The 24,004-nt window shown below is 39.0% G+C and overlaps 1 protein-coding gene across 2 annotated transcripts in view; it reads left to right on the forward strand.

The window, feature by feature from the left end:
- Window positions 1-16,359: 16,359 nt before the first annotated feature.
- VDR (vitamin D receptor) overlaps window positions 16,360-24,004 on the forward strand; it is a 101,322-nt gene continuing 93,677 nt past the window's right edge. The window contains exon 1 of one of the 2 annotated variants that reach the window (XM_058166671.1): window positions 16,360-16,410. The gene's annotated coding sequence lies outside the window, so the exon portion shown is untranslated. The remainder of the gene's footprint in view (window positions 16,411-24,004) is intronic. The other variant, XM_058166670.1, reaches the window with a different exon arrangement.

Here is a 24,004-nt window from a genome sequence, read left to right on the forward strand (position 1 = left end):
CATCATTGCCTTCTCCAATGAATTTGCACACATGACATGGCCAAAGTACTGGTAGTTCTTGATTTACACGACCACAATAAAGTCCAAAATGTCTGTTGTTAACTGAAATATTTGTTAAGTGAATTTTGCCCCATTTTACGACCTTTCTTGCCACAGTTGTTAAGTGAATCACTGCAGTTAATATGTTAGTAGCCCGGTTGTTAAGTGAATCTGGTTTCCCCATTGACTTTACATGTCAGAAGGTTACAAAAGTTTATCACTTGACCTCGGGACACAGCAACCGTCATAAGTATGAACCAGTTGCCAAGCCTCTGAATTTTAATCACGTGATTATGGGGATGCTGCAAAGGTCGTAACTGTGAAAAATGGTCATTAGTCACTTTTTCCAGTGCCGTTATAACTTTGAACAGTCATTAAATGAACTGATGTAAGTTTTATACGAGTCAACACTTCTCCGTTTTGTTACTCTGGCTGTCCATGGTATATGGAATAATTTACACCAGAATCACAGTTCAAAGGTGTCAATTCTTCTTCAATCACCCATGGTTAGGGTCCAACTCTCACACCCATACATCATTATAGGGATAACTATTGCTTCCATGAAATTACTTTTACCTTACTTAATATTCTTCTATCTAGAGTTAGCCTAACTAATATCATCTTCAGATTCTATAACACAGTGGCCCCCAAACTTTTGGGCATCTGGAACCATTTCCGTGGAGAGAGGCTGTTCCATGGATTGGATGGGGTAGTGGTTTCACATGCTGCCTTCCCTTATTTGTGCGGCCCTATAGGAAGTTAAAACCCACCCCTCTCCTAGAAAAATGAAATATTTTAGGAAATATTAAAAGGACAGAATATTTCCCCAAAAGGGAGGCAGAAACTCAGCCCCCCCCACCTTTATTAATGGGCCATTAAGGCCTGAGCCAGTCCATTCTACATAACAAAGATCTACCTCCTTCAGGCAGAACCATTTAATTGCCCTTCATTGCATCACCCAACAAGATTCAACCAAACTTAGCACACAGAAAACCTACAAAGCTAGCCATGACCTCCGGCAGCAACCAATCAGAATACTCTTCCTGTACCCCAGGAAGTTCAAAGCCAGAGAGGGTATAAAACCCAGGGACTCTCAGCATCTCTTCCCCTTTTTCGCCCAAGATCTCCAAGGCATGTGATCCTGTTCATCAATAAACCTTCTTTCCAAGCAACTTCCATGAATCTAGTGTCTTTTTCCCCACTTGGAACTGAACCCAGAAGGACATTTCTTCCAACTGCCCAATTCCTGGTATGCTGTGGCCCAGTTCCGGTCCACAGACCGGGGGTTGGAGACCCCTGATGCATAGAAATTAGTGTTATAATATCTATGCATCTTCAGAGGTTCTCGGGGAGAGAGATGCAGAGAACACGTGACCAGTTTTGTGACCAACAAAATCCCAGCGTTCCCTGCCCACGGATGATTGGAACTCAGCAGTGTGCACAGGTCCCAAAGCAGAGATAATCATCAACAATTCTCAATGCTTAAATCAATTACTTGCTGACCTCTGCAAAGATCAGGATGGCCAGGCACAAAAAATATATATAGGGCCCTTCTGCCTTTTATACCTATATGACAAATTGTTGTGGTCTGCCAGCAGCCTGCGGAGCTGGCAACAGAGTCGGACAGCGATGAGGCTGAGGAAGAACATAGGCGAGTCCTGAAGGCTGGAAAAGGCCTGGATGAGGGCTCTGTGTCAGAGGCAGAGGTGGGGTCAGGGCCATCTGGGAGTGATGTGTGGACTCCGGAGCCTCCAGAGGCTGACAGTAGTAAGGCAGAGGAACAGGAAGGGTCTGTCCCTAATGTATGCATGAGAAGAGCTGCCAGAAGGCAAGAGCAGCTAAAGCAAAGAGGACGACTCGGGAGTAGGGCCAAGAGATGATTGACCCCTCCCATAAGGCCAGCAATGGCGTTTGGGCTCTTTGCCAGAAAACAACGTTGATAGACTTGTCTTGCTGCATTTATTTCTTGTCGGCATCTTCTGCTTTTGAACTTTTGCCAAGAAAAGCCTTTGGCAGTTTGCCTAATTAGACCAAGGTTGGTGATAAGACTGAAGAATTGTGTTATGAAGAATTTGCTTTGATTTAGTTTGGACTACACTGAGAATGAGTTAATTCTCAGCTGTTCTGTTTGTTTTTGAACTGACTGAGTTTACTACTACCTACTTGGGGCTGGGTCACAACACAAATGACTTCTGCAAGAATCTGTTCTTTTTCAACTGCCCACTCAAATTCAGGCTATTGCCCAGCTGTCTGAGTAACCCCACCAAGATGAAATCATTGGGGAATTTCCCCCTCTCCCTCTGGGAGATGACTGTCTTGCTCATTGCGTTTGAGCTCTTTAAAGTCCGTGTAGTCTGCAGACTTTTCATTTTCCACCAGGCAGGGTGTAGTGATTGTAGTGGTTGGATTTATAGCTAAAGGGTAAAGCTAAAGAAATAGTGTGTAGTTGAGGACTGCAGTTTTGGAATTAGCACAGAGATCCCTAATGGGGTGCCCAAGAATGCCAAATGTGCCTTCAAACATAATGTATTGGTAGTGGTACCTGCTAGGCTTCCTGCCCGAGGTGGCCTTTTAGATTACTTTAGATTACTTTTGCTTCTATAGCTTAAAATGCTTAAAACAGGAAGATGCACACATGTTGTGCCAATAAGCTATAATCCATACAATCTAGGGCCCAGCTTTCTTAATGTGGAAGAATTATAGGCCACTGCAGCTGAGTGCGGTGTTTGAAAATTGCCCACTTGCCCAGATAAGAAGACAAAGATCAGGAGGGAGAATAAGGGAGAATCTTTTGTTTCTGATTACCTCAAAATGCTTCAACGTGTATTCATTTTGTGACACCAAAAATGGTAATCTAAGAACAACATTAAGAACAATTTTTTTGTGGATTTAAGGCTACTTTTTAACAAGATTTTTTTTTCCCTGTTGAAAGCAGGAGTCATTCCTTCCTAAACAAGGCTAGAATCTCAGTTTGACGAAAAACCACTGGATTAGTCATATATGACATCTCTTACTTCAAATGAAAAGCATTGGAACACTTCATTAAACCTTCATAAATCAGATAGCGTTCGCTATTTATTTGCACAATCTAAATATTAGAGATATTCCAGAATATCATGAATATGGTTTCACTATTTCACTATATGGTTTCCTCAGATGTGTTGAATTTCAGTATGTATGATTCCAGAAAGTATAAACAATGAATAATACCCATGTTGGATGTGGGATGATGGGAACTGCAGTTTAATAGAACTGAAGGGAATTCGGTTGGGAAAGCTAACCTAAGCCAAAAGTTTTCATCATATTATTAATACATAAAATATTTAACTGCTTTGGTTCCAAAATTCATCTTCCTTCATTTCCCCAGCTCCATCATGCAAAACAGCATGCGATGAGGACCAGTCCACAGATAATTTTTCTCACTTGGAAAAGTTAATTGCTTTATTACTATACCGTAGGCCTGCAGCTACCAAGTTGAATGTTCTTAGCCATGGCATTCCTTTATATATTGTTTTCTTACATCATTTATATTTTTTCATCAAACACATCATCTCCCAACTTTTTTTTTTACAAAATGCAAAAAAGCTAGATATAAATGTATAGAGGAAATACACAATGTAGGGGGGAAATGTAGGGGGCCGGATAGCTCAGGCTGGTACAGCCTGTTATTAAGAACACAAAGCCTGCAATTACTGCAGGTTCAAGCCCGGCCCAAGGTTGACTCAGCCTTCCATCCTTTATAAGGTAGGTAAAATGAGGACCCAGATTGTTGGGGGGGCAATAAGTTGACTTTGTAAAAATATACAAATAGAATGAGACTATTGCCTTATACACTGTAAGCCGCCCTGAGTCTTCGGAGAAGGGCGGGATATAAATGTAAACAAAAAAAAATATTTACCAATTAATTTTCCATGCTCTGGGGATGTAGGTGTGCAAAATGGACGTACATATAAACAATGGTCAGCCTCTATACAGATCAGGTGAAAACTGGTGATTTCTTTGCAAGCTCAAGATTTCCACAACCAGATATGCCCATGACTACAATGCTATGAATTTGAGAATAGATATGAAAGTGATAGGTAACCCCAAGTATTTTGTCTGCTTTTAAACATGTATTGTAAAAATTTGGAAAACAAATTAACTGACTTACAAAAAAAATAGAATAGAATAGAATAGAATTTTTTTATTGGCCAAATGTGATTGGACACACAAGGAATTTGTCTTGGTGCATATGCTCTCAGTGTACATAAAAGAAAGGATACGTTCATCAAGGTACAACATTTATAACACAATTGATGGTCAATATATCAATATAGATCATAAGGATTGCCAGCAACAAAGTTACAGTCATACAGTCATAAGTGGAAAGAGATTAGTGATGGGAACGATGAGAAGATTAATAGTAGTGCAGATTTAGTAAATAGTTTGACAGTGTTGATGGAATTATTTGTTTAGCAGAGTGATGGCCTTCGGGAAAAAACTGTTCTTGTGTCTAATTGTTCTGGTGTGCAGTGCTCTATAGCGTTGTTTTGAGGGTAGGAGTTGAAACAGTTTATGTCCTGGATGTGAGGGATCTGTAAATATTTTCACGGCCCTCTTCTTGATTCGTGCAGTATACAGGTCCTCAATGGAAGGCAGGTTGGTAGCAATTATTTTTTCTGCAGTTCTAATTATCCTCTGAAGTCTGTAATTTCTTGTTGGGTTGCAGAACCGAACCAGACAGTTATAGAGGTGCAAATGACAGACTCAATAATTCCTCTGTAGAACTGAATCAGCAGCTCCTTGGGCAGTTTGAGCTTACTGAGTTGGCGCAGAAAGAACATTCTTTGTTGTCCTTTTTTAATGATGTTTTTGATGTTAGCTGTCCATTTGAGATCTTGCGATATGATAGAACCTAGAAATTTGAAGGTTTCTACTGTTGATACTGTGTTGTCAAGTATTGTGAGAGGTGGAAGTATGGAAGGGTTTCTCCTAAAGTCTACCACCATTTCTACGGTTTTGAGTGTGTTCAGTTCCAGATTGTTTTGGTTGTACCACAAGGCTAGTCGTTCGACCTCTCGTCTATATGCGGATTCGTCATTGTCTCGAATGAGACCAATCACTGTTGTGTCATCTGCGAACTTCAGTAGCTTAACAGATGGATCATTGGAGATGCAGTCATTGGTATACAGAGAGAAGAGAAGTGGGGAGAGCACACAGCCTTGGGGGGCCCCTGTGCTAATTGTACAGGTATTTGATGTGATCTTGCTTAGCTTCACCTGCTGCTTCCTGTTTGTTAGGAAGCTTGTGATCCACTTACAAGTCTGTTCCGGTACCTGTAGCTGGTTTAGCGTAATTAGAAGAGTGTCTGGAATGATGGTATTGAATGCTGAACTAAAGTCTACAAAGATGACCCTTGCATAGGTCTTTGGAGACTCAAGATGTTGTAGGATGTAGTGCAAAGACACTCTCTTAGACTTTCACTTTGCAATGAAAGGTATTTTGCAGTACCTACGGTACATTTTGGCAGTTTAGTGAAATAGTAAACTTTCTTGTCTTTCAGATTCTTCGGAGCACCAGCAACAGATTCTAAGAGTCTGGATGGACTTTGTATTTCTGTTTCACGGTGTTAATGTGTAAAAGCACCATGCATCTGTAACCGAGCCAACTATGGGGTTTGAGAAGGAAATGGAATTGATAATTTTTTAGGGTTTGCTTCCTTTTACTAAAAATTCTAAATATCTACAACTAAAATAGACTGAAAGGTGTTAGGGATGTAATATTTTAACAGCCATCTTGATAATTATTCAAAAATATTGGATATACTAACTAAGAGCCATGGTGGTGCAGTGGTTAGAATGCAGTACTGCAGGCTATCTCTGCTGACTGCCAGCTGACTGCAGTTTGGCAGTTTGGGTCTCACCGGCTCAAAGTTGACTTAGCCTTCCATCCTTCCGAGATCAGTAAAATGAGGACCCAGATTGTTAGGGGCAATATGCTCTGTCAACCACTTAGAGAGGGCTGTAAAACACTGTGAAGTGGTATATAAGTCTAAGACGTACTATGGCTATTGCTAATCTTACTCATATATTTTCGCTTTTTCTATTCATTAATAAAACGTTTTAAAAATCCCAATTGCCAAATGGATTAGGAACATGTATAATTCAGAAATGGATTAATAATCTGACAAGTTTTTTGGTTTTTTTGAGGAACAGTCATGAACTGATTGCTCAAATCTTATAAATCAGGGATGTGTCTGTATGTCTATAAGTGTGAAAAGTCAAGATGGCGGCTAAGAAGTATAGAGATCTTATCTACCTGGCTCAGTCTTATAAGTTGCAGCCCAGGTTTCCTGGACTAATGACTTTTTATAGTTTCCCATGTAAAGGAGCCAAGAAATTCTGTTTGGTATTGGCAATACAATATAATACAGTCTTAAGGAACTTGACATGGTTGTGTAACTTATTTGTGACTAGCAAGTTGCTAATGATGATGCAAAAGGCAGGACTAGTATAAAAACAAGTGATGAAACAAATGGGAGGGTTGTGTGGGAAGTCAAGTTGTGTGATAAGTTCACACCTAAATGAATGCTTTCTTCTTAAATGTCAGTAGATGCACAGTTTATGAGAAAAGCTGAAAGTACTGGCTCTCTTCTTAAACAATTCAATTAGAAAAATAAATAACAGTTTTATGGTCCGCAGGCAGCTCAGAGTGGGATGGGGCAAAGCAGGAGGTTCCTTTCAGTCAACACTGCTACATGCACAGCCTGCCCACATAAGGGCTGACATGTCACACAGGGAATCTATGGGATCGCCCGTGTGGCATGTTGTAAGTTGTACTGGCAGGAAACAAACAGGTGAATTGTCCTGAATTGTCCCACTTTGACCAGCACGGCCACCTTGTTTCAACCAACCAATCTGCTACACGGTGGATCTGTGCAGTATAGCATGCCAGTGCCAATGTGAGCAAGTCACTCCTAGTGGCAATGCTGGTAGGAGGAGGAATTTCCCTGGATCAGCCCTGGATGTGATGCAGCCAGCACTGCCATTTGACTCACCTCAGTGACATAGCTGTTGATAGGGTAGCTCCTCTCCCAGCTCCCCACGAGGGACCTGGGAGAGGAGAATGTGACTTCCAAGGTTCATCCTCTCCCCTTCTCAGCAATGTTCCTACCAAGCATTATCTACTGCAAATGATTAAGTAGCCGGAACGGAGAGAGAATACTTGCACCAGCCAAAGCTGGCTCATAGAAGTTGGGCAGATCTCACCCTCTGTTGCATCATCAGCCCGATCTATATGCTACTAAGACTTTCATTGCTTGTCTGTTTGTACCCTTCAATTAGGCCAAACGGTGCATCATATTGCAACAATTTTTGAATCAAGGTGCCTCAAATCTGTTAACTTGAACAATGTGTAAAAAAAAACAAAAAACCCACCCCAGGACTCATTATTCCCTAGGAATTGAAATTTCAGCGATCTTCAACCACTTTTATTCATAAACTTGTGGCTGCTGTAGCATACCCCGCAGTCATTTGATTGTGATTGTGATTACTGTTGCTTCCTGTCAGCGTCCCACAAGCAGAAAGCTGACAGGAAGTAGAAAGTCACTCTTACTCCCACTGCCCATGGTCATTCTTAATTCTTGCTGGATTGTAGCTGATACTTTCTAATAAACCTGTACTGTCATTGCAGAATCACTAGGTTGCACTTAGAATTTATTTATTTATTTATTTAATCAAATTTTTATACCGCCCTATCTCCTGAAGGACTCAGGGTGGTTTACAGCCAGATAAAAATACAGAAACCATACACAATAAAAATTAATTAAAAAACTTATTTAAATAGGCCAAAATTTAAAATTACAATTAAAATGATAAAACCCCATTACCTAAAAATTAACAACTAACCCCAGTTAAAATTAAGTAAAACTTTTAATCCAGTCCCGCTTGGATAAATAAATGTGTTTTCAGAAGGTATTTTGGATCCCCGCTCACACCATCAGGCAGTAAAACTATGATTACAATTGAGCCCAAAATTTTTGTTGACAGATGAGAGTTGTTAAGCGAGTTTTGCTCAATTTTACACACTTTCTTGCCACAATTGCAAGAAAGTGAATCACTGCAGTTACTAAGTTAGTAACACAGTTGTTAAGTGAATTTGGCTTCCCCATTAACTTTGCCTGTCAGAAAGTTGCAAAAGGTGACCACACAACCCCAGGACACTGCAACCGGCATAAATATGAGTCAGTTGCCAAGCATCTGAACTTTGATCACGTGATTATGGGGATACTACAATGGCTGTTAAGTGTGAAAAAGAATCATAAATCACTTTTTTCAGTGCTGTTGTAACTTCAAACAGTCACTAAATGAACTGTTGTAAGTCGAGGACTACCTGTATCTGCCTTGTTCAGAGAATTTTATAAACAGCCCAGATGATAATATCCTCCATTAGAAATTCTTAGAAATTCTTCCACCTTTTCCCACTTCTTTCATTATCTGGAAGTTGAGTCATTGCAACTGGACTTATTATTTTTTGTTGGTTTGAAATATTTCACTTCTTATCCAAGTAGCTTCTTCGGTCTGAGCAAGTTGCTTAGGGGGAATCTGAGTATGCATAGAGTTGCTGCAGAGACTGAAGAAGCTACTTGGATAAGCAGTGAAATGTTTCAAACCAACAAAAAAATAGTAAGTCTAGTTGCCATGATTCAACTTCTAGACAACTCTACCCAGATGACTAAGAATTTTCATTGATATTCTTCCATTATCATCCCCCCCAATGTCATTTAATGAAATAAATAGCTGCAATTTGCTTTTTTATTGATAACACAAGTCCTCCATCGGGAAGGGCCTAATATATAATCTCACTGTTCCAGAGTGCTTCATTGCTGCATTAGAATGGAATGATCCTACGTTTCTCCATTTCATTGTTACATATTGTAGGAATTTAGCACCCACCCCCCTCCTAGAAGAATGAAATATTTTAGAAAATATTTAAAAAGGCAGAATATATTTCCCTGGATGAGAAATGGAGAAACATGTTTTAAAGACAAAGCAGCTTCCTGACTCCCCCCCACCTTTGTCAATGGGCCATTAAAGCCTCAGCCAAGCTCACTCATTTCCCCCCACCTTTGTCAATGGGTCAGAGGTAGAAACTCATTCTCCCCACCTTTGTCAATGGGCCATCATCATCTGCAACATAATAGGACCCATCTAGCAACAGAAACTCACCACATGGCAAGGCTCAGGCAAGCTTGAGGGACAACCTACAATGTTAGCTAAGACCCCTAGACCACCTGGGAGTTTGACAACCAATCAGGATACTCTTCCTGTGCCCCAGAAAGTTCAAAGCTCAGAAAAAGCATAAAGCCAGGGAGCACACAGGATCTCAGCCCTTTTCTGTTCAGGAACTCAAGCCATGTGATCCTGACCACCATTAAACCATCTTTCCAAGCAGCCTCCATGTTTCCAGTGTCTTTGTCCCCACTTGGAACTGAACCCAGATGGATATTTCTTCCAACAATATTCTACAGTGGTTGTTTTCAGGTCTCTCTCATGCTGTTCGACGTGGACATGGCTTGTCACCACTGCCTATGGCCCATATCTCTCAGCCACCCCAGAGCAGTACAGAAGTATACCTGTTTCTGTTTTCCAAAATGTGTGGTGGTTGAGCAGCTGTTTTAAAAAAAAACAACACTTGATGCCGGAGGGTATGTAAAGCCTCCCTCAAGTTGAGTTTGACTCCTGGAGGCCACATGAATACATCAATGTTTTTTCTTGGCAGTAATATAAAAATGGCATCCTATTACAGATTTCCCAGATTTTCTTAATTCGTTGTCTCATTTATAATCAGTATTTCTTGAACATTTCCCAGCCAAGTACTAGCCAAATCTGATCAGGCTTAGCTTTTTAAAGATCATTCAGGTTATCTGTTATCTGCTCTGACCTCCTAAACCTGACTTCTCCAGCAGAGAGAATCCCAGATCAAAAACACTAATCTTGCCATCTAAAAACAATGTTTTATCATTTGGATTGTGGCGATGATTTCTTTCCTTTTTTTCCAGAACTAAATGCCACTGCTTGGGAAAAAGAAGTAAAACAGTGTTTAGCACTTCTTTTGGGTCCTATAATCTTAAATCGTTTTCTCCAACTTCTAATGACACACCATTATCTATAGTAATAAAGAGACTGTGGAAGTCCAACCCGCCTGGAAGCATGTGGTTGGAAACACTTATACGTTATAATCTGCTATTTATTCTCAAGAAAATTACCCTGACCTCCACCAAAGCTACAAGTTTCAGTCAGTTATCCTGCAAAGAAAGAAGCATACCAGGGGCTGTCCCTGGCTAAATGCATTATGTATATCACATACATGTACTCGTAACTTCATTAATTAACCATGCAAATTGAATTAAAACCTGCAAATTAATTGACCATGTCATGTAAAATGTGTAGTGGGATTTATTTTGAAGGACGAGCTACAGGAGCAGAGGTAGTTCATTTAGGCTAAGAGTATTCTTACTAAGAGATGATGATGATGATGATGATTCATTGCATAGCCAGCCAGGATTGTTCAGATTAGGTTTGGCATTTTTGTCTACCTATTGAGTCCTTACCAAGGATCTGGGATAGGCAATGGTATTTGTGATGCATTTTTGAATGTTCAGTTGACCGAGTTTAATGTTTAATGAATAAAGACGATGATAATAATAATAATAATAATTTTTTATTTATTTATTTATTTATAGTTTAATTTCTATACCGCCCTTCTCTGGAAGGACTCAGGGCGGTTTACAGCCTTTTTAAAAACACAAATAGTACATAATATAAATAACAAATTTAAAACAAAATATTAAATAGGCCTAATTTAACTAAAACGGTCATAGGCCCACGTAAAAACCCTTAAAATTTAAAATTAAAATTAAAATGCACTCAGGCTAGTCCCGCACGATTAAATAGTAAGGTCTTTTTCTTTTTCTTCTTCTTCCTCTTTCTCCTCCTCCTCCTCCATCATCACCATTATATTGTTATTGTTGCTATCTTTCCTTTTAGCTGGACAATAAGAGGGGAACTTTAGCCGAAACCAGTTGGAAAATCCGCTTGTTTCCTTTTCCCCGCCTTTCACGCGTCACCTGGCCCATTGACGTGCAGGCGTGGAGCGGGCGGAGCGCGACGAGCCATCCCTGGGAGGCGAGGGAAGAGAGCCATGAAGAGGCGGGGTTAGAACCAGGTACCGCTAAAATCTATTGGTGGGGCAGAGAGGAGCGCCGGCCTCTTATTGGACGCGTTGAGGGCAATTAGCAGAGGAGGCGGCGGCGGGGCGGAGTCGAGTAGACGGTGGTTTCCAGTTAATAGGCGGGGTACGGGATGGGGTGGCGGGAGGTGACGGTTGGTTCGGAGAACCGGGACGGGGAACTGAGGTACTGGGCTAACCGAGAGGGTCCTCCGTTGTTCTCGCGGGGCAGAGCGCTTGGCGTGAGGTGGAGTGGGGGTGCGCGTGCGCGCGTGCGCGCGTGCAGGGAGAGCCCGCGAGTTTATCGGTTTTGTGAACGCGTGACGGGTACGGGGATGGCGTTATATATAGGGAGGCTGGCTTTTCACGGGGCTTGAGTTATGATTCCTATCCTGAAGCGATCGAAGTAGAATAATAATAATAATAATAATAATAATAATAATAATAATAATAAAAAGGTCGCGCGTGTGGTTGGGGAAAGGAAATGTGGGAATCTTCTTCCCGCACCCTCCCTTACAAGAAAAGAGGGTGTCTGAAATGGACTTGGAGGAAGGGAGAAAAAAAGAAATGAGAAATAAAAGATGTGAGGCTGTTTCAGGCTTTTTTAAAAAAAAAATCATTTCTAGGCCCTGCTCCATTATCACTACCATATGTTCCCCTCCCCCTCCCTCGCTAAACAATGTAATATTACAGTTACTTGGTGTGAATGTCTTTTTCATTGCTTTCATTTTCTAAGGAAAACAATTGGTTAAAAAAAAAGATGGGGGAAAGGACGACAGGACGGGATATTTTTTTTTTATGTTCTCCCATCTAAGGAGGCTTTGCTTCCTCTGGTCCCTGAAAGGGTTTTTTCCCTCAGTCTTGTCTACCTTAACCAATGCCGAAAAAAGAAAAGTTGCAGCTTCTTCAGAAGAGAAGAGGGAAGTATAATTTTAGAACAGGGAGTTAATATTCCCTAAGTGGAACTGTGTGGTAGTGACATAAAGTTCATTGTGTTTGTATGTGACTTACTCAAAAAAGGGCAAGTAGGATGTGAGGAGTTACTCTTTACCTGAAGGCCATCGAGGAACCATAAGCATTGTTAAACATTTTTAAGAAACTGAAATTTTTAGATTCCAGGATCTAGTTTTCACCATTTACTGTGTACAGTTAGATGTTTTCTGGACAGTAATATTGCTTTGGCTTGTTATAGTTGATGGGGTCATGGTATTGAACATGTTTAAATATCTTTCTTTCTCAAAAGTTATGACGTTATATATGGATCAGAAATAAGGCTGTTTCTCATGAGTCATTTGTATGCCTTCTCCTTGTTTGCTGAGATGGGTTCTTTGTCCATCCTAGACTTGGCAGAACACTATTTTTATTTCTTTGTTTATAACCTGCCTTTATTATTTTTTAAAAATAACTGAAGGTGGCAAACATATCCTATGCCTTCCTCCTATTTTCCCCACAACAGCCCTGTGAAGTTGAGCTGAGAGAGAGTGACTGGCCCAAAGTCACCCAGCCGGTTTTTACAGCTATAGTGATAAATTTATTATTACCCAGTTGTCAATGTCTGCCCTACCTCTATTGTTTCTTTCCCAGCCACTATAGTCACCTGATTGACTTCTAAGGTAATGGGTAACAAAGCCTAAATAAATTTTACAACCTTATGGATGACTTTGGATGGTGCTGAACATGAAAAGAAACTTTTTTTTGACCCTTATACAGTTACAGATAATCTAAGCCTATATCTGAACAGGGCTAAGATGAAGGTAATGTTGTGATCATAGAGCTAGTGTGGTGTGGGCGCCAAGGCACCAGGCTAGAAACTTGGAGATTGTGAGTTCTAATGTTGCTTTAGACCTGGAAGCCAGCTGGGTGACCTTGGACCAGTTACTCTCTCAGCCCGAGGAAGCAGGCAAGGGTGTTCCGAAAAATGTGTGGTGGTTGAGCAGCTGTTTTAAAAAACAACACTTGATGCCGGAGGGTATGTAAAGCCTCCCTCAAGTTGAGTTTGACTCCTGGAGGCCACATGAATACATCAATGTTTTTTCTTGGCAGTAATATAAAAATGGCATCCTATTACAGATTTCCCAGATTTTCTTAATTCGTTGTCTCATTTATAATCAGTATTTCTTGAACATTTCCCAGCCAAGTACTAGCCAAATCTGATCAGGCTTAGCTTTTTAAAGATCATTCAGGTTATCTGTTATCTGCTCTGACCTCCTAAACCTGACTTCTCCAGCAGAGAGAATCCCAGATCAAAAACACTAATCTTGCCATCTAAAAACAATGTTTTATCATTTGGATTGTGGCGATGATTTCTTTCCTTTTTTTCCAGAACTAAATGCCACTGCTTGGGAAAAAGAAGTAAAACAGTGTTTAGCACTTCTTTTGGGTCCTATAATCTTAAATCGTTTTCTCCAACTTCTAATGACACACCATTATCTATAGTAATAAAGAGACTGTGGAAGTCCAACCCGCCTGGAAGCATGTGGTTGGAAACACTTATACGTTATAATCTGCTATTTATTCTCAAGAAAATTACCCTGACCTCCACCAAAGCTACAAGTTTCAGTCAGTTATCCTGCAAAGAAAGAAGCATACCAGGGGCTGTCCCTGGCTAAATGCATTATGTATATCACATACATGTACTCGTAACTTCATTAATTAACCATGCAAATTGAATTAAAACCTGCAAATTAATTGACCATGTCATGTAAAATGTGTAGTGGGATTTATTTTGAAGGACGAGCTACAGGAGCAGAGGTAGTTCATTTAGGCTAAGAGTATTCTTACTAAGAGATGATGATGATGATGATGATTCATTGCATAGCCAGCCAGGATTGTTCAGATTAGGTTTGGCATTTTGTCTACCTATTGAGTCCTTATTAAGGACATAGGATAGGCAGATCTGGATGTTTAATGGTGTTGCAGATATTGTCGCAGGATGGAAGCTGTTCCAAGTAATGCTGCCTTCTGCAATTGATTGATGATAAATTTGTCAATGCCATTGGTATTCAACTGATGCTCTAGTTGTTTTGAGATTGCACCTAAGGTACCTATTACTATTGGTACTATCCTTGCTTGTCTTTGCCACAGTCATTCTATTTCTATTTGTAGGTCTTTGTATTTTGTTATCTTCTCCAGTTCTTTCTCTTCTGCTACCTCCAAGCGCTCCAAGCGCTACCACATCCATTATCCAGACTTTTTTTTAGTCTTTCTTATCAACAATTGTTAAATCTGGAGTATTATATGGCAGGTGCCTGTCTGTTTGAATTCTAAAGTCCCATAGCAGCAGCAATAATAATAATAATAATAATAATAATAATAATAATAATAATAATAATAATAATAATAATAATAATAATAATAACAACAACAACAACAACAATAATAATAATAATAATAATATCATCATCATCTGTGATACGAAATCCAGCATAGTTATCTCGTTTGCTGTGTATACTGTCATTTTGTGTAAATAAAATAATAATAATAATAATAATAATAATAATAATAATAATAATAATAATAAATGTTCGACTAGTGATCTGTGATACGAAATCCAGCATAGTTATCTCGTTTGCTGTGTATACTGTCATTTTGTGTAAATAAAATAATAATAATAATAATAATAATAATAATAATAATAATAAATGTTCGACTAGTGATCTGTGATACGAAATCCAGCATAGTTATCTCGTTTGCTGTGTATACTGTCATTTTGTGTAAATAAAATAATAATGATGACCACGACAATACAAAAATCCACTGACAATCCAAACTGTCGACTTTGCAACAACGAAGTCGAAACTGTTTCACATTTAATATGCAAATGCAGCAAAATTGCACAAACTGATTACAAAAGTAGACACGACCCAGTAGCTAAATTAATCCACTGGTCATTATGTACAAAATACGACTTGCCTGTATCCAAAAAGTCATGGGAACATAAAGTGGAAAAAGTTATAGAAAATGAGGTGAAGATCTTGTGGGACTTTCGAATATAGACAGATCGTCATTTGGAACACAACACACCAGATATCACAGTTGTCGAAAACCGAAACATACAATTTATTGACATCATGGTACCAGGAGATGCCAGAGTCAAAGAAAAAAAACTGGAAAAAATCATGAAATATCACGACCTGGCCATCGAAACTACATGGCTATGGATGAAACATGTAACAGTGATACCCATTGTCATCGGGGCAGTTGGTATATCACGTCCAAGAATTTTATAAGATACATCAACAAATTGCAGCTTCCTGCAATAACACCAGCAGAACTGCAAAAAACTACACTACTTGGAACATTGCACATCTTAAGAAGATATGCAATCTTCTTGGTTGATACCTGGGACGCTGGCAGCAACCCATATTGCACCATTAGCATCAGTCAATGGTATTTGTGATGCATTTTTGAACGTTCAGTTGACCGAGTTTAATGTTTAATGAATAAAGACGATGATAATAATAATAATAATTTTTTATTTTATTTATTTATTTATAGTTTAATTTCTATACCGCCCTTCTCTGGAAGGACTCAGGGCGGTTTACAGCCTTTTTAAAAACACAAATAGTACATAATATAAATAACAAATTTAAAACAAAATATTAAATAGGCCTAATTTAACTAAAACGGTCATAGGCCGACGTAAAAACCCTTAAAATTTAAAATTAAAATTAAAATGCACTCAGGCTAGTCCCGCACGATTAAATAGTAAGGTCTTTTTCTTCTTCTTCCTCTTTCTCCTCCTCCTCCTCCATCATCACCATTATATTGTTATTGTTGCTATCTTTCCTTTTAGCTGGACAATAAGAGGGGAACTTTAGCCGAAACCAGTTGGAAAATCCGCTTGTTTCCTTTTCCCCGCCTTTCACGCGTCACCTGGCCCATTGACATGCAGGCGTGGAGCGGGCGGAGCGCGACGAGCCATCCCTGGGAGGCGAGGGAAGAGAGCCATGAAGAGGCGGGGTTAGAACCAGGTACCGCTAAAATCTATTGGTGGGGCAGAGAGGAGCGCCGGCCTCTTATTGGACGCGTTGAGGGCAATTAGCAGAGGAGGCGGCGGCGGGGCGGAGTCGAGTAGACGGTGGTTTCCAGTTAATAGGCGGGGTACGGGATGGGGTGGCGGGAGGTGACGGTTGGTTCGGAGAACCGGGACGGGGAACTGAGGTACTGGGCTAAGCGAGAGGGTCCTCCGTTGTTCTCGCAGGGGGGAGAGCGCTTGGCGTGAGGTGGAGTGGAGGCGCGCGCGCGTGTGTGTGTGCGCGCGCGCGCGAAGGGAGAGCCCGCGAGTTTATCGGTTTTGTGAACGCGTGACGGGTACGCGGATGGCGGTATATATAGGGAGGCTGGCTTTTCACAGGGCTTGAGTTATGATTCCTATCCTGAAGCGATCGAAGTAGAATAATAATAATAATAATAGTAATAATAATAGTAATAATAATAAAAAAAGGTCGCGCGTGTGGTTGGGGAAAGGAAATGTGGGAATCTTCCTCCCGCACCCTCCATTACAAGAAAAAAGGGTGTCTGAAATGGACTTGGAGGAAGGGAGAAAAAAAGAAATGAGAAATAAAAGATGTGAGGCTGTTAAAGGCTTTTTTTTAAAAAAATCATTTCTAGGCCCTGCTCCATTATCACTACCATATGTTCCCCTCCCCCTCCCTCGCTAAACAATGTAATATTACAATTACTTGGTGTGAATGTCTTTTTCATTGCTTTCATTTTCTAAGGAAAACAATTGGTTAAAAAAAAAGGTGGGGGAAAGGACGACAGGAGGGGATTTTTTTTTATGTTCTCCCATCTAAGGAGGCTTTGCTTCCTCTGGTCCCTGAAAGGGTTTTTTCCTCAATCTTGTCTACCTTAACCAATGCCGAAAAAAGAAAAGTTGCAGCTTCTTCAGAAGAGAAGAGGGAAGTATAATTTTAGAACAGGGAGTTAATATTCCCTAAGTGGAACTGTGTGGTAGTGACATAAAGTTCATTGTGTTTGTATGTGACTTACTCAAAAAAGGGCAAGTAGGATGTGAGGAGTTACTCTTTACCTGAAGGCCATCGAGGAACCATAAGCATTGTTAAACATTTTTAAGAAACTGAAATTTTTAGATTCCAGGATCTAGTTTTCACTATTTACTGTGTACAGTTAGATGTTTTCTGGACAGTAATATTGCTTTGGCTTGTTATAGTTGATTGGGTCATGGTATTGAACATGTTTAAATATCTTTCTCTTATATATGGATCAGAAATAAGGCTGTTTCTCATGAGTCATTTGTATGCCTTCTCCTTGTTTGCTGAGATGGGTTCTTTGTCCATCCTAGACTTGGCAGAACACTATTTTTATTTCTTTGTTTATAACCTGCCTTTATTATTTTTTAAAAATAACTGAAGGTGGCAAACATATCCTATGCCTTCCTCCTATTTTCCCCACAACAGCCCTGTGAAGTTGAGCTGAGAGAGAGTGACTGGCCCAAAGTCACCCAGCCGGTTTTTACAGCTATAGTGATAAATTTATTATTACCCAGTTGTCAATGTCTGCCCTACCTCTATTGTTTCTCTTCCCAGCCACTATAGTCACCTGATTGACTTCTAAGGTAATGGGTAACAAAGCCTAAATAAATTTTACAACCTTATGGATGACTTTGGATGGTGCTGAACATGAAAAGAAACTTTTTTTTGACCCTTATACAGTTACAGATAATCTAAGCCTATATCTGAACAGGGCTAAGATGAAGGTAATGTTGTGATCATAGAGCTAGTGTGGTGTGGGCATCAAGGCACCAGGCTAGAAACTTGGAGGTTGTGAGTTCTAATCTTGCTTTAGACCTGGAAGCCAGCTGGGTGACCTTGGACTAGTTACTCTCTCAGCCCGAGGAAGCAGGCAAGGGTGTTCCGAAAAATGTTGCCAAGAAAACTGCAAGGATTTGTCCAAGCAGTCACCAGAAGTCAATAACCAACTCAAAGGTACCCTCACCCAAAAAAGTTATGACGGCATGGAAGAAAAAAAAAAGTATCTGCGCTGTGCTTACGTGGAAGAAGGAAAAGGCTTATGGCACAGTGCAGAAGAATGAGGACAGGCTTTGTAGCAGCAACTCAGAGATAGCCCAATGATGCCAGAACATATGTAAAGGACACCAAAGGAAATAGCCTGAGAATAACGTGACATTTTGTGTGATTGCCACCACCTTGCTAGAGTTAATTGCTGGTGCTTGTCCTGGTCCCTCCCCAAAATATTCTTGGATAATTTCTAAATATCCCCAGTGTCACATCAATTCAGAGCATTGTGAGGAATTTAGACAGTTCCTAGTCACAGACATAGTTGATTGCTGCCACCAGCAGATAAGCCTGAGGGGTCAAAAAGGAGAAATATCCTTTTGACATATGAGAGGTCAGGAATCTGGCTTTTATCATGTGTACTGATCCTATCCTGCTGTACTCTCTAGTGCATCTAAAGTGTAAACAAGACACCTAGACTGAATCCCCCCTTCAAAAAACAGTCTGCCAGCTTAAAGAACCAGAACTGAATTAAAAGTAGAGATGATAATTTTTTAATTATCCTGCCTTGTTTCCTTCAGCCTTTTGAAAATGGCTGGCTGGCTGTCTCTTTCTAAAGAATCAAAAACTAAAGATTTCATTTACTGATTTTTAGAAAACTGAACTGCAAAGAAAAGTAACTTGAATTATCGTTTATTTAGTGCAATATACATTTTAAATGTTACTGAAGTATAAAATGTGGTGCTCTTATTACTGGAAATATTGAACTAGAAGCAAGATGGCCAGTAATTTGGATTTCTATCCCCAGCAGAAGGTTAGACTTGATGGGTGACATGGTCTACATTCCAACTCTGGTCCTATAATCTTATGGGGGGGATTAAAGATTTGAGTAATACATAATTTTTAAAAGCAGTGTAAATGATTTAAAATGAGATTAAAAAATACCTCACCCTGACTCATAGACTTGTGGAGCTTTCTGTAATTGCTCTTTTTCCTTTCTTTTCCTGCTCCTTTAAATAAGTTCAAAATACCATATATCATGGAACTACATCCTCAGGCTAGATTGGTAGCAATTTGTTGACTCAGGATCATTTAGCTCAGTAAACTTTATAGCTGAAGGTAAAATTCAAGTCTAGATTTTTCCAATTTAGATTAATTTTATATTGCATCGTATATTTCAGAGTTGAACTTTGATTAATCCTGTTTCAGATTAAACAATGGGTTTGAAGCACTGGTATAATTGACATCACACACAATGTGAACAGCATTTCATTAATACTCCTTACCTGGCTTTTCCCCTAGTCATTCTTTATTTCATTCAGTTCTCTTCCGGTTTATTCTCCTGGTTTATTAATTATCATAAACAATCACTCTTCATGATAATTAGGATTGATTCTGTGGTTGTATATCACCTTGATATACATGGTATGGGAGAACTATACCAAAACTCACTCTTGCTCAACAAGTGGAGTCTCTTGATGCAAGTTTGCAAAAGAATCTGAAGTTTTTCTTTTAACCATTCTCATATTAGTCCAGTCCGCCCCCCCCCCATTTTTTTGCCAGCTAACAATACTGCAAAGGCTGCAGACATTTAGAAAGTGAGAGGCACTATAAAGCTTTCCTAAATGCTATATTTCCTCATATTTTTTCTCTTCATATTTTTTTGCTTGAAGCAAACCTGGTTTGTGCTCTGAACTTGGTTAATGGGATGGGTTTTTTTAGCTATTTGATTAAGTCCTCTAATTAATCAAATAGCTCATTGATTAATTCCTCTAATTAATACCTCAGTTGCAGAGGTCTTAGTGCTCCCTGAACTTGGTTGTTTGCTTGCAAACATGTTTTCATCATTTGTTCATACTTTTTTTTTGTGGCTATCTAATAAAAAGTTCTGAAAACTAGTTAAAACTAGTGAAAGTCAAATTATCACTCTCCTATTAATTTCTTGGTTGGCCTTAGATCTTTCCAGTTCTGTTCGTATTTAAAATTTCCCCATAGAGTACTCCTGTGGATAAGCAAACTTAAGTATTTTGCACGTCACTTTTTGTATGTCATTCTCTATGTTGGAAATGATAATTAGGTCTTTAAAAATTCAACAGGCAGTATTAGTTAATTTATTGGCCAAATTTTAATAAACCTTTTATGCATATGCCAAGATATGTTCATACACAACAGTTCTCTTTTTCCAAGAAATGCCTCTCCCTTGTATATTATCATTTAGTTTTGTAATTCTCCCCTCTTTCGTTGCACTTCCAAGGAAAGTTTGGCAGATGCTCCATATAAAAGAAGATAAAAAGCCACCCATATTTTAGTCAAATACTTTGGACCTCGATTCTTTTTAAAAAAAAACAAAAAATGTACTTTGCTCTACTTGTTAAAAGTCTCAGCAGGAAGGCCAAAGCCCAGCTCTAATTTCTGTTCAAGAATAGCACAGTGCATAGTTTTAATTGGCCAGCCACTTCGTTAAAAAAAAAACATTGCTGAGAATAAATGAAACGCTTAATGAATGCTTCAACACTGAGCGGAAGTAAGACGAGTGTGTGATAGTATGTGTTGTCATGAAATCATGGATAAATGCATAAGGAATGCTTGTGATACTTGTGGTGCTTGGAAATGTATTTGTGAATAAATGTAGGTGATATAGAATAATTTGAAAGTGAATATTGAATAAAGTATATAATGCAATTAGTATGGATGTGAAACTGAATATATCAAAAGATCAAGGTAGCTCTAGCACTTAGATTTACATTCCTATTCACAGTGCTTGACAGCCCTCTCTAAGCGGTTTACAGAGTCAGCGTATTGTCCCCTACAATCTGGTCCTCATTTTACCAACCTCAGAAAGATGGAAGGCTGAGTCAACCTTTGGCCAGTCAGGATTAAGGGAATTGAACTCCTGGCAGTGGAACGGACAGTTAGCCTGCAATACTGCATTCTAAGCACTGCGCCACCTTGGGTTTGACTGGTGAAAAGTATTGCAAGGTATATCAAATTGAAAAGAAAAGAAGTAAAACATGAGGCAAGGAAGCAAAAATGGCTGAAAGGAGATTGTCTTTCTGGCCACTTTATTATATGAGAATTAAACATGTCAAAGAAAGATAAAATCAAGTTGAATGAAGTAGAAATGAGCCAAAGAAGGGATGGATTAATCAGTGTTGAATCTCTCTCTCTCTCTCTCTCCCCCCTCCCTCTCCCCTCTCCTCCATGGTCACATGATCAAAATTTGGTTGCTTGACAACTGGCATGTACTTATGGCAGTTGCACTGTCCCGGAGTCAAATGTGATTACCATTTGTAATCTTCCCAGCCAGCTTCTGACAAAGTCAATGTGGGAAGCCAGATTTGCTTAATTACTCCATGATTTACTTAACAACTGCAGTGATTCACTTAACAACTCAGTCAAAAGAGATCATGAAATGGGGCAAAACTCACTTAACTGCCAACAGATATGTTGGGCTCAATTGTGGTCATAACTCAAGGAGTACCTGTATTCTGTCAAAATCTGATAATTTATTTAGGTTTTATAGAAATGAGCTTTTAGAGTTGTTTTAAGACTTGCCTTATTCTGTGTCATGCTGTCCTCCCACACTAAATATTGGGTAGTGACTCATCTTCCTTTAAAGGATAAGTTGTTATAGCATTAATTTGTTTTATTTCTGAGAGATATTTCTCCAAGTTCAAAGTTATTTTGGAAACTCTTCAAACTTCTGGGAAGTTACTGCCCACAGAGCATATGGGATCATCACTAAATTTTAACATGTATGTACTTAGTGTCTGGATTTGAACTTCAGGGAAATAAAAATCACCAACAGTCACACTTTTAAAAACTTATATTGGCACTTTGGAATTTTCTACTTTTTCTAAATCAGTATAGATCATAACCAGCATATAATATAGCATTTAACTTTGTCGATTTAGAATTTTTTTGTTTTCTAGTTTTGCCTGTCTCTGATCCTCTCTAAATTCTTCATCCGTTTACTCAATACATTCTATAATTCGTTCCAGTTCTGAATCATATTTCACCAGCAATTTAGAATAAGGCCAGCAAACATTCCAAATTTTGTTTTTTAAAGTTTTAAAGGTTTTAAAATTCAACCAAATTTGTGAGACTTTAACCTTGTTTTTGTAATTCCTTTGAAACAATAGTACTTATTGGAACTTATTGGAACCCATCCAATTGCAAAAAGAGAATTTTAAAGAATTTCCACTTTTGTCTTATTGAGAATTAAATCTTGCTGTCTCTGTAATTTATTATATTTGTAGTCAGTCTATTTACTATTGGGGTTTGGGTCTTCGTTGCTTTGACAATCTACAGCATGACTTAATGGGCAATTAATTTCTAATTCTGTTAGTGTGCACACAATTATGTCAGTGCTATGTATCTCCCGTTTGTCCTTATTATGATGTTACACTCATTTTGTATATAAATACAGGGAGTCCTCAAATTATGACCATAATTGAGCCCAAAACTTATGTTGTTAAGTGAGAAATTTGTTAAGTGAGTTTTGCCCCATTTTATGACTTTTCTTGCCACATTTGTTAAATGAATCACTGCAGCTGTTAAATTAATTACACCATTGTTAAGTAAATCTCGTTTCAGAAATTGCAGAGAAGCAACCATCATAAATGTGAGTCAATTGTCAAGCATCCGAATGTAAATGGGGATGCTACAATGTGTGAAAAATGGTCGTAAGTCACTTTTTTTCAGTGATGTTTTAACTTTGAATGGTCATTAAATGAACTGTTGTAAGCCAAGGACTACCTGTATAATGTAAAGACAAGGCCAATGTCTAGTAATCTTTTCAAGTACTGTAAGCTACTTGAAAAAAGAAAAAAGCCAGCTTGGTCCAGGTTAGTCCTTTTCAGTTCAGTTACCGGTAGTTAGATAAATCTATAGTCGAGTATGGTAACGCAGTGTGTATACAAGTATTCCTCAACTTACTACCATATATTTAGTGTTCATTTGAAGTTACAAGAGCACTGAAAAAAGTGACGTACAACTGGTACTCACAACTGTCAAACCATCCCTGTGGCCACATGATCAAATTTTTTGCGGTTTACAGATAGGCATTTGTTTATGATGAGTGCAGCCTCCTGGGATCGTGTGATTGCCATCCATGACCTTCCCAGCAGACTTCCAAGCGGAAGCAGATTCACTTAACAACCGTGGTATTATCTTAACAACTGCAACTGATTCGCTTAACAACCATGGCAAAAACAGTCATAAAACTGGGTGTGACTCACTTAACAACTGCCCTGCTTAACCATGGAAATTCTAGTCTCAATTGTGGTTGTAATTTGAGGACTACCTGTACTCAGATGTGAAATATATGTGTATAATTTGGGCACCTACTTATTTGCTTTATTGAGAAAACATTTTAATTATTTGCATTTCCCCATTTTATGAGCACTTCTTGTAGTCTCAGTGAACAGGCCGTTCATTAAGTCAGGAACTTTCTGCACTTTTAGGAATGGAAAATGGAATTGTTTGTTTGGATTCTAAGGAATATAAATGGCAAGATAAACCAGAACAAAAGTCCAACCTGATAAGACAGGGCAAAGGCTGCTAAAGTGTTAAATTTACTTTGATACATAGTTTTCTGAAATGACTTTTTTACATGCACCATGATTTGAAATATAAATTTGGTTTGTAAATTAAGCATCTCGAAAGTTTTGGGATCGATTTTGGATGAATACAACGCCAAGTACAATGACATCGGGAACCTAATAGGGAGGCAAATAGCAAGGAGTAACTTAGGTTGTGCCATATTAACTGTAAGC

The sequence above is a fragment of the Ahaetulla prasina genome, chromosome 2, assembly GCF_028640845.1.
Source record: "Ahaetulla prasina isolate Xishuangbanna chromosome 2, ASM2864084v1, whole genome shotgun sequence".
Classification (NCBI taxonomy): Eukaryota; Metazoa; Chordata; class Lepidosauria; order Squamata; family Colubridae; genus Ahaetulla; species Ahaetulla prasina.